Genomic DNA, 11640 nt, shown 5'->3' on the forward strand with positions numbered 1-11640 from the left:
AAACAATATCTAATTCAATTGTACCAACTAAATGTATCAGATAGCTGTGTTTTGTGCAATTTCCGGAATATTTTTTTTACACGAAATACACATATCTCAAGTCGACTCTGCAAATCTTAAAGGTTTTAATCTTTTGGTTTTCAAATTCAAAACGGCTTTCTTTTGCATGGAGTGAAGTCTCGAGTGAATGGTTGCTATAAGCATTTTAAAGCATATTGTTACTTTGAATTGGAAGATTTTCCGGCTACATAAAACAGCAACTCAGCAATACAGAAGACTTCATCCCCCACGTTAGTGTGTAGACAGTTTTGTCTTTTCATATTTATTTAACCGTTTTTTTTTGCTATGGCATTGTGGGTTTTTCTTTGACTTTCAATAATTGATTATAACTTTTCGATACCTTCTGTTTTTACGTATCCATTTCCTCCCACGAAAATATTGCCATTATGATACCCATTAATTGTTTTCAATTCAGAAATACTTATAAAATTGAGAATGGAAATGGAGAATGTATCAAGGTGAACAACCGCACCAAAGGGCAGAAAACAGCCGAAGCCCACCAATGGCCATGGTCTTTAACACCGCGAAAAAAAAATCCCTCGGTCGGAGACGGGCTGTAGCTGACTCCTAAACGAAATGTGTATTAGTTTAGTGAAAATGAATAGCATAAGAGATTTTTTCATGGTTAATTCAAACTAAGTATAGACATGTTTTTTTGAACTCAGACACACGGTTAATTTATAGCGCTTAATGTGCGTGGTAAAACTTTCATCCACAAAAGAAAAGAACAGAGAAGTAAAATTAATCTTAAACGTTAGAAATAACTTTTAATTATGAATGCATTATTTTCACTTTACTAGAATTAACCTTCCATATCGACTGGTAATAGGGTGATATCTGTATAACAACATCTTAGATTATAAAAAAGCATTATATACCTGTATGGAGTAATTTTCTTTCAGAACGACAGGTCATTCTTTTTCAGAATCAACCCGGACGATACCATCTTTCAATGATATATGCTCCAAGGCATAAAATAATGACCTGTGTGAGGTCATTATTTTCCTTGATAAACATGCAATCTATGATTTACTTCAAAACTTTATTCGTCTAATAGTTTTTTGTTGCCTATTTGGAAATTTATTTTTTAAAGTTCAATCGATGATAGGTGTAAAAGAAACCGTCATTGTAGTCCCGCATTTTAATTTAAGAGACAAATAACGTGAAGTTTTGTTAATTTATCGCTACAATAAAGAAACATTATCATATATGTCAGATGAATTTTAATGTAGACTTTCATAAAATAAATCCAGATTTAACATATTCGTGTGTAAGATTTTGAAAATCTTATTGAGTCAAACTGAATAGGTTGATTGATTTTTGGTTGCTTGCTTAACGTCCAGTGGCAAATATTTCATGCATGTTCAGAACGATACACACTGAATAGGAAATCATACTGTGACCTACATGTATTTATATTCGTCTTCGTGTCAGTTCTTAACTTTTTAAAATTTACGTATACCTTTTACTCTATCAAATGATCAACTATTAAGATAATCTTATATTCTATTGAATAACATTAACGTAACTCACGAAAGGGTCGGGTGAGGAGGGTATGTAATTATATCCTGATTATCTTTTAATAAAAATGTATTGCTATTCAAAAGACAATCTTTCTGAATTTTTCATTCGATTCAAGTAAAATTGTTAAAAAAAATAACCACTTTTCCGCAATAGAAATAACATAACAAAAAGAAAGAAAAAACATACCCCCTCCCCCTTTTTCATAAGCTAAGTGGTACAATAAAGTACTTACAATGTGTCTTGTATTTGTTATCGACTCCTAAGACTCCTAAGAGTCGATATTAAGAATTGAACGATGGACAGTTAGTGCGTGAATTTTTCTTGCTACCTGATTGGAAGATATTACGAGACGTGAATAATCAAAGTTTATTGATTGGTTAGGACAATCCAAACCTAGTAAATGTCATTCAATCCCGTAGAGTATCGGATTTGTCCTCTCTATTTTAGCAATAAGATTTTGCTTGGTCATTAATCATGCATATTGATACACAGGTAACTTTTATCTATAAATAGCCGAATCTTCTAGAGTTTCGTAAACAACAACGTTAAACGATATATATACTACTTCATAACCTGTGACCTCACGTGTGTGGTAAAATTTGTTGATTGATGCACGTGGCTATTCTAGTAAATGAATTAATCTACAAAGCGAGAGCACTTTCCATTTTCATCAGCTAAGAGTCGACTTAGCCCTTTTTGAAAGGCTATTGCTTGTCATACACCGTTATCGGATGGTAACAATACATTTGTGCAAGTGTCTTACTTCAAGCAGTTAAAGAAATATTGGATAATATTTTTTAAAAGGTTTATATCTAAATTATTTAGTGAGTTTTATTTCACATTCTAAATGAGCCGCAGGGCGTATTAAAACCTGAACGCATTAGAAAGGAATATCCCACTTTACATTGCTTTAGTGTTGTCGGTAAAATAGGATACTAAATTTTTTTTGACGGTATATAAGTCAGATAATGGTCAGTCTTTCATTTGATCAATCCTGACACCCCTCGGTGTGTTCTACGACAAGAAAAACCTTAAAATATGCATTATCTATAACGTAAACAATCGATCTAGTTTGATTTGAGTTGATTTTTGGTGATTTAACGTCCCTTTTAAGCACCGCATTTATAGGCTATTTCCTGGCGGCCAGTTTTTATTGGTGGAGGAAGTAAGAGTGCCCGTAGAAAACCTTCGATACGAAAAATGAAAAATCGGTCTTGTTAATTGTTTAAATCTGCAAATCATGAGACAGATTGGCAAAAAATTTTAAGACTTTTATTTGAATAAAGACAAATAGTTGATTTTTTGCATTATTCTGATTATATTGCCTAATATCAAACATTTGTTTTTGTTTGAACTTATTTTGCAACCTGACCATTTTAAAGGGGGTTAACTTATAATGATATATAAAGAAATGTTAATAAAATTTTCATTTTAATCATTTTTTTAAATTTCTCATATTCTATTTCAAAATGTTATCTCTATTTATTATTCACAATTAAAGACGTGATTTTTTTCAACAATAATTTTTGCAAAATTGAGCAATATCGTACGACTGTAGCTTGAAACATAGCACAATGACCATACTTTATATTATAATTTTTACAATAAGCATGGTAAAAACTACATTTTGGAAAATAATATGAAAAATGAATAAAGATAAAAAAACAAAAAAAAAGAATATGAAAATTCTATCTGAGGAAATATATGCCCATAATTAACCTTTTAACTAAAATTCGATTTTTACTTCAATAAGTGCAGATTACAGTCTGTAAACAATAATATTTTGATTGGGTTGCTCCTGCATACTTCTTATTTTCTTTTTTTATCAGAATAAGCTGTTACAAATGTACCGCTATAGGTTAAACTTTATGAAAAAGGCTACCTTTAATGTATGTCCTTTCGCAGCTGGACATATTTAGCATTTAGGTTACCATTTTGATTTTTTGTACAATGTATGCATGTTCATTTACATTTCCCAAGGAAGGTGGTTGTTTTGTTATATCTTAAGTTTTTTTTTATATTGCAGATTGTTATTATTATTATTGCAACTTTTCTAGACTCGGGGCAATTTAGAACTTGACATACTGTATAACAACAGACGTATCTTCTTAGCAAGGACCACAGCTCATAAATCAACTCAGGATTTCGGGAAAGTTCGGAGAGCCGACAACCTTGCTTCGGAAGTTGACTGTATACTAGGAACTTGTCTATTGCTGTAAAAACAAACTAAATTGACCTTTAGATGTCTTTATTATTTTTGTATCGTTGGAATGCTATCAAATGCGTAGACCTCGAATCTCCTTTTAATCATATTTCTAAATACAAGGTAACATCTTATATAATATAGGATTATTGCATGAATATTGGGAAATATTGTCCCGAGTAGCAATTTTCTACTGTTTTCGACATTTGGCTTATTGTTGAAGACTGTACAAATAGGAAGACGCGGTATGAACGCCAAAGAGGCATCTCTCCACAAGAGACCAATTGAAATAGAAGATAATAACTATAGGTCATTGGATGGCCTTCAATAATGAGCATAATGAAATATTTTGTATTTATCAGCAGATGGTCAGGACATAAGATCAAAGTGTAAATTTCTAAAAAAAAAAAAAAAAACGCACACAAAACAAAAACAAGCAAGTTGAAAATGGATAGTTCAACTTGTCTTATTGGCACTCATACCACATCTTCCTACATCTATGTTATAATATGTATAATAAAAAGGAAACAGTAAATATAACAGCAAGTTGATATATCACTGGATAGGAAACAACCAACAAAGGTTTTAAAAAGGAATATTAAACATTGTGAGATTGGCATGAAAAGAAATTCTTCCTCAAATATTGAACAGTTCCTGGGTTTAAAGGTATCTGCAAAAAATACTTCTCAAACATCAAAGTGACAGATATACAACTTTATCTTGTACACCATTTTCTGATACAGATATTATTAAGATATTACAGTTGTATTTATTGAAAAACTACAAAAAGAAATAAATTGGAAATAAGGCACCAAACATTATATTTTCTAAATTAAATAATACGATGCATGCTGTCTTTTAAATTCCTATGAATACATTTTGATTAACACCAAATATAACCATTCTAATTTTTATGAACTAACATCCCTGTGAAGGAACTTCTACTTGATCCATTAGGAGTTGCAAACACGTTTTCAGCATACTCTTTAGATGTTTGAATCCATACATGATCCCCCTTTTTAACTTGACAGAGAACTACTTTAGTAGCTGGTACACTGCTAGATGTTCCAATGTAGGCATACATGCTGTCTATGATAACGTTGTCTACTCTAAGTTCGGTTTCTACTGTTTTACTGGTAGCAGTGAAGACTGTCCACGAAAAAAGGTAAATTCCTGAGACCGGGGACACGAATATTCCGTCTCCAGGATTAAAGTTTGCACCTTCATCTGTGATCACGTTGTCAAACTTGACAATGGAGTTTTTATTCAATGTAGTCGAGGAAGACAGTCGAACGAAATATAAGACGTTTTTCTGTCGATTTTTCGTACCTGCAAAATGAATTAGTATACTTTGATAAAATTAGCAGTATAAATTTCATGCTTAAACATGTAAAATTAGTTTTCATTTATAATTTAATGGTATCATATATAATTGCAACTAGTAACTTTTGCTTTGGTATACTCAGAATGCACGTGCATCGGATATCCTTACATAAGTAACGAAAAATAAAAAAATATAAAAAAATAACATGTTTATTTCATTTACGAGTTCAAAGCAAGTATTAGTAATAAGCTTCGACCATTAAACCATATATGCATTCATCTCTAATTAGATGATGTACTTTAAATGGTATTTTAAGGTTATGTATATCCATGCAAGCGATCAGCAAATGTTTAGAACTGAGTGAAATCGAAAATTGCTTGCGAATAATTACTAAAAACTCAAAATTTCTCAAACATACAAAATTCATCAGATTTTGAGAAGATTGGTAAAATATTATATCTGTTTGTTTTGTTTACACATGTCAATATAATGGAATTTGATGCGACTGTCATACACGTGAGAGATTTAGCTAGGTTTAAAACCAGGTTTAACCCACCATCTTCTACATAAGAAAATGCCTGTACCAAGTCAGTAATATGACAGTTGTTATCCATTCGTTTGATGTGTTTGCACTTTTGAGTTTGCCATTTAATTTTAAAGGATTTTAGCGGTGCAATTTGAAAAAATACCAAGTTGGATTTTAAAATGTTCCTACTGTAAATTTTTGAAAATGAATTGTATGGTTAGCATGGCAATGACCATTACCGTATTTGTTATTATGACCCTTATGTTTCGACATGACTAAGCATTCATTTAAAAAAAAAATTATTTATGAAAATCTGTGACTACAGGTTTTCATCATATTTTGATGCTTACATTTGCTCTTAAATGTGATGATTACAGAAAATCTGATAATCGGATTGTTTTGTCGTTTCTACTTGAAATTATGAACTTTTTTTTTTTTGGCACCAGCATAAAACCGTATAACTTAACCTTATTTGGTTCTACACTTCTTCTTCGGTTACAGCAACATAATAACACATTGATTTTTTCTTATTTTATTTTTTTTAATATTAAACATATTTTATTAACAATCACCTGTTACATCAACCCTCAGTTGTCCAGGGAAGCAACTAAGGGGGCCCCATTTTTACAGTCTCATTTGTCGGGGAAAAAGCAAATGAGAAAAAAACTCCCACTATAAATTATTAACATCAACCTTTATAAATATTATCTATCCTTGTACAAATGTACATGTACCTGCAATCATTATCGATCTATATATCTGTACTTCTCACCATATATAATTATTTGAATAAAGTATGTTTTTTATCTTTATTTATTTCTCACAAAGGCTACCTGTATTTATTAAGCAGTTTCAATTAACACATTAATTTATACTTTACGGTAAATGCCTGGTATCAGCTTTTCAAAAACATGACTTATAAATAAAAAAAAATGTTGTTGTTTTATATATAAAGTCAGTGGCGAATCCAGGAGTGTTGGGAGGTCCGCGGTTGGAATCCCCCCTTTATTGGACGATCAATGCATTTCAATTAGGACAAGTGGTTGGAACCCTCTCCCTTTTATCCTGGGTTGGCACCCCCCCCCCTTTCAATGGCTCTATCCGCCTCTGAAAGTATTAATTTTTATTAATATACATGGACACACTTTTTTTTACTTTTTTATATTGTGTTTAGATGTGCATTTTTAAAATATCAACAACAAAAATATTATTAAAGTTCAACTGACCTTTTTCTACTATCTCTGTCACATTGTCTAATCTTTCTTTTAAGAATTTAACTTCGTTTCGGAGAAAAGTCAAATCCTGTTCCTCGTTTGTAGAATTTTGAATTGATTTGGAATATATTCCTAACAGGAAAGATGAAAATAGAAATGCTTTGAAGAAAAACATTTTTCTTGTGTCTTTGAACAAGTTTCAAAACAATATAATTTGTACCACAAAAAGATGTTATATAAACTCGTCATAGACATCATGGTTGAAGTTTTTTACATGTATGCCAGATGCATGTGTCAGATATATCTGTTTTTGCGTGTGCCAGTATCAATAACAAATAAGTTTTCATACGAATTATACTTAGCTCAAATAGTGTGTGCAAATCTTTTACTATGTTTTAAGCAGGTTTTTCTTTTACATGTTTTATTTGTTTGTTTGCAAAATTCTAAGGTTTTGTCAGGTTTTCTTCGGCTTTCGATTTTTTATTACTTTCGGAATCGTGCAGTCGCAAAACCTTAAATCATAATGCTTTATACATGTTATATTAATATGATAATATGCAAATTATGCAGTTTTACACTTTTATACACGATCATGGAAACTGCCTCTGAACAACTAGGGTATATATAAAAAAAGAAGATGTGCCCGGGTATGAGACAACTCTCCATAAGAGACCGAATGACACAGAAATTAACAATTATAGGTCACCGTACGGCCTTCAACAATGAGCAAAGCCCAAACCGCATAGTCAGCACCCGAAATGACAAATGTAATACAATTCAAACGAGAAAACAAACGACCTTTGTTTACTCAATCTAAGAACAAAATCTGGTTTTAGAGTTGTTATTATCATAACCTCCTATATTAATTTTGCAACATTAAGTCTTTTCTGTAGTGTGACTGTTCGTTTTCAACGGCATCTTAATAGTAGAACTATAATGCCAAAATGATACTGAAACAAACTCAAACAAAAAGAAGTCATCGACTACCAGCTGTATTTAACCAGGAAATTAACATGTTCCTATTTGTTCCTGTCAAACTTTTGCAAAAAAAAATGCTTGTTATTATCTTTTTTCATTTACAAATACAATTAACTTATTTCCCTGCATATGAGCTTTATCCATCTTAGATCACTATAAATATATAGATAATTTTTATGTGATTATGGACTTTCCGAATTGATTTTCCTCTGAGTTCAGTATTTTTGTGATTTTACTTTTTACTTGGTTAATTTAAACTGAACATAAACAAGATAGTAGGCAGATAATTAATCTAATACCTATGGTGCATGGCAAAACACAAAAACAACACAACTCTCAAGGTTATCTTTAAACATAGAGTTAATTAAAACAACACAATTAACATTAAACATTCACTGATAATTACTGACACTTTATTTTCATAGCAGAGCCTGCTGTCAACAAAAGCATTTTAATTGAGCAGAATTTTGAAAACAACTAGAGCATACTTGTGTACTCAATCTAAGGCAGCAACCATTTGATTTTCTGGGGGGGGGGCTATGGTTTTTTTTTCTGGACAATTTTTTTTTCTCGCCTACGGCGAAAAACAATCTATTTTTTTCGCGACAAGTCCAAAACAATTTTTTTCTTTCAATTTTAGCATTACATATAGTGGCAGCTGAGGGTGAAACAAACAATTTTTTTTTCTCAGAATCAAAAACAAATTATTTTTTTCTCCAAAAACTGGAAACAAACTTTTTTTTCCAAAAAAAACCATAGCCCCCCCCCAGAAAATCAAATGGTTGCTGCCTAAGAACACACTCAACCAAAAAGAAGTCGTCACGTGAAAGCATTGGTGTATACTTTCCGGTGCAGGCCTTGAAGTCATAAAACTTTCGAGTCAGTTTTTTGTACTCAAACTCCAAAATCAACCAATCAAAATGCTGGATTTCATGTTTCGAGCAGGATTTTTGTGCTCCGAGCACTGAGCAAAGTTTTATGACTTCTACCCCAGGTGTCATAACGTTTGGTTTAAGTTATATCTACCAAGAATAAACTTTGAAAACAAGCTTTACGGTTATACTTTAACTTTAGTATGTTTTCATTCATCATTTTGCAGATGAGGTTTTTCTTTCGTGAACAATATCTGCACGTTCATTTACATTTCCCAAGTCTGGTGTTTGTTTTGTTATATCTTTAATACTATTGCATATTATTAAATTTAATATACACATCTTTCCTAGACTCTGTTTGATTTTAAGCTTGACAAACTGTATAGACACGTGTCTTTTGTAGCAACCGCTAACCAAATTGACCTATAAACATTGATGTATTATAAGACAGACTTATTTTTTTCATCTGGATCCATTACAGGGGCGTAGCTAAACTTTAATTGAAGTGTAGGCACCAATCGGCAGGGGGTCTAGGGGCCGCTTAAGGCCCCCAGTGCTTCCAGGGCATAGCGCTGGTAGGGGGTTCAGGGGGGCGAAGCCCCCCGACGGAAAACGGTTTTCAGCATTTCTGGATGCAAAATTTTCGATTTCGTTGCACAGAAAACATTCAATTTACTGGTAATTTTTCTCATGAAATATACAAGAAAAAAGTTCTAAGTTTAATTATTTATTTAATAATTACAACTGACTGATGAATGACTGTCCAGAAATTGTTTTCAACATTTATATTATATGCACATGAGGACAATGTAAAAGTTCAAATATGAAACTTGTAACTAATAAAGTACTCAATTTTCAGGGTAAACCATGACAAAATCACAACGTTTAAACGAAATTAAAGCGTCTGTTTTTTTTCACTGAAAATTTGTCAATAATGCCTGTGATATTTACACTTCTTGTTCGGTGAATATGTAAAATGGACAAGTTCGAAAGCCTTTCATCCCCCATAGTCGCCCTTAAGTAGCTTTTAATACGGCGCATATCACTGAATGAGCGCTCACTGGAAGCTGAAAACACAGGCATTGTAAGAAGAACTGTAAGGATTGAATAAATGTTAGGATATGAATCTTTATTCGTAGCATTTAGTGTCTCTAATAGTTTCTGTGGACGCTGGCCGTCTACCATGTCCCATCTTATTTTCCATCTAGCAACCTCGTCATTAAATGCTTGTCTGTCCCCACGATCTACATGGAAGGTTTCCAAGATTGAGTTTGTAGTCTGATCGGTTAAGGTTTGGAGCTTTGAAGGAATAAGGTACTCAGCGGAGAACCTTCCTTCGTTCTTTATTACACGACTCGTTATTTCTGTAACTAGGTGATCAAGAAAAACCAAGTAAAGAGACACTCTCCAATATTCCGAAGGGTCATTTTATTGGATGATTCTGTCGGTGCATCTGACGTCCAGCGCGCCTTGAAGTACTTGGAGGAATCTCGAATTCCTCTCCAACTTTAACTGCTTTCTCAAAAAGTGCTGTCCATACATTTGGGTCAGTCCGTTCATTATCTAACCTTTTGACTACTATACGAGCTTCCTGTACAGCGTCTAAGAAGTTGATATCAGTTTTTTGTAAATAATTTGTGAGTGCAACTGTAGCACTCAGGAGATGTTCAGCTACCACCAGTGCTATCATAAAATCGAATTTCAAAATTGCGTTTACACATTGTGCTGCTTTATCATCTCTGTCATCCTTCAAAACCCCAAATGATGACACAACAACAGGAAATGCATTGAGAAAAGTAAACAGGAATCTGCTCGACTCGACCATCTGGTTTCGCAAAGTGTGCGTAGCTTTGTGCGTCTGTCTAGTTGTTCTTTAACGTTTTGATTATATGATAATTCCTCAGAAAAAGCTAGAAGTCGTTTTGCAGAATAATCAAAGGAAAAGGCGATTTCTTGTACGGTTGACATCATGTTACGTACACATACATCTTTGCTGCTGTGAATCAAAGCAAGATTCAATGCATGTGCCTTACAGTGAATATAGTTTGCCTCAGGATTGAGTTGAAGGATACGTGCTTGTACACCGCTGTACTTGCCTGCCATGTTTGCAGCCCCATCATAGCACTGTGCACGGATTTTGTTGATATCAAGTTCGAGATCAGCTAGAAATCGAACAATAAGATCAGAGACGGCAGCCCCCTTTACAGACTCGGCATGTCGAAAGCCTACAAATTCCTCTCTGATTATGACAGTGTTGTTTTTTTCGACATCCAAAAAACGCAAGCATAATGACATTTGTTCCTTTGTTGCCTTGTCTGTACACTCATCGGCAATAACGGCAAAGCAGGATGCACTCTTGCACGCAACAAAAACTTGATTTAAAATCTCTGTACCACATAACTCTACTAACTCATTTTGAATGTCTGGCGAAGTAAATTTTGCCCTTGAAGCAGCACTAAATATGCTAGATGATCGGACAATATATTGTCTGCTTTTGCTTTCTTGGCAAAATTGCCATGAAGTTGCTCCTTTCTTCGACGTGGCCCCGCAAGGTATATTCTGCCGTCCACATAACAAAATAACTTCAATTATATGTTTTCTTATACATGTCTATTTGTTGCGACGTTCATTTTATAACTTGTGGATATCATACTGGCAATTGAGGAACTTTTATTTTCCATGATACGGAGATATTCACTGCTACTTACTACACATCCTTGGTGTTGGGTTGAGCTCTCGTGCCTTTTAACAATTAAGGGAAGATTCTTCCAATCCGAAACAGGCGTTTTTGAGAACGACTTTTCTTTACTGTCTTTTGATGAGAAAAGCACACAATAAGCACAGTAAAGTGCGTCAGTTGATACAGAATAGTGAAGCCAGGAACTTTGAAGTTTTCTCTGCTTTTGTCCAAACATACTGAAAATACGAGTTGTTTTAAA

At 33.2% G+C, this 11640-nt stretch overlaps 1 long non-coding RNA gene across 1 annotated transcript; it reads right to left on the reverse strand.

Moving 5' to 3' along the window:
- Window positions 1-4486: 4486 nt before the first annotated feature.
- Window positions 4487-7255, reverse strand: LOC143058414 (uncharacterized). The gene is made up of 2 exons (XR_012973050.1): window positions 6864-7255; window positions 4487-5116 (listed from the first exon to the last, which is right to left on the reverse strand). It is a non-coding gene; the product is annotated as an uncharacterized LOC143058414 (long non-coding RNA).
- Window positions 7256-11640: the final 4385 nt, after the last annotated feature.

Source organism: Mytilus galloprovincialis, chromosome 14 (genome assembly GCF_965363235.1).
Source record: "Mytilus galloprovincialis chromosome 14, xbMytGall1.hap1.1, whole genome shotgun sequence".
Lineage (NCBI taxonomy): Eukaryota > Metazoa > Mollusca > Bivalvia > Mytilida > Mytilidae > Mytilus > Mytilus galloprovincialis.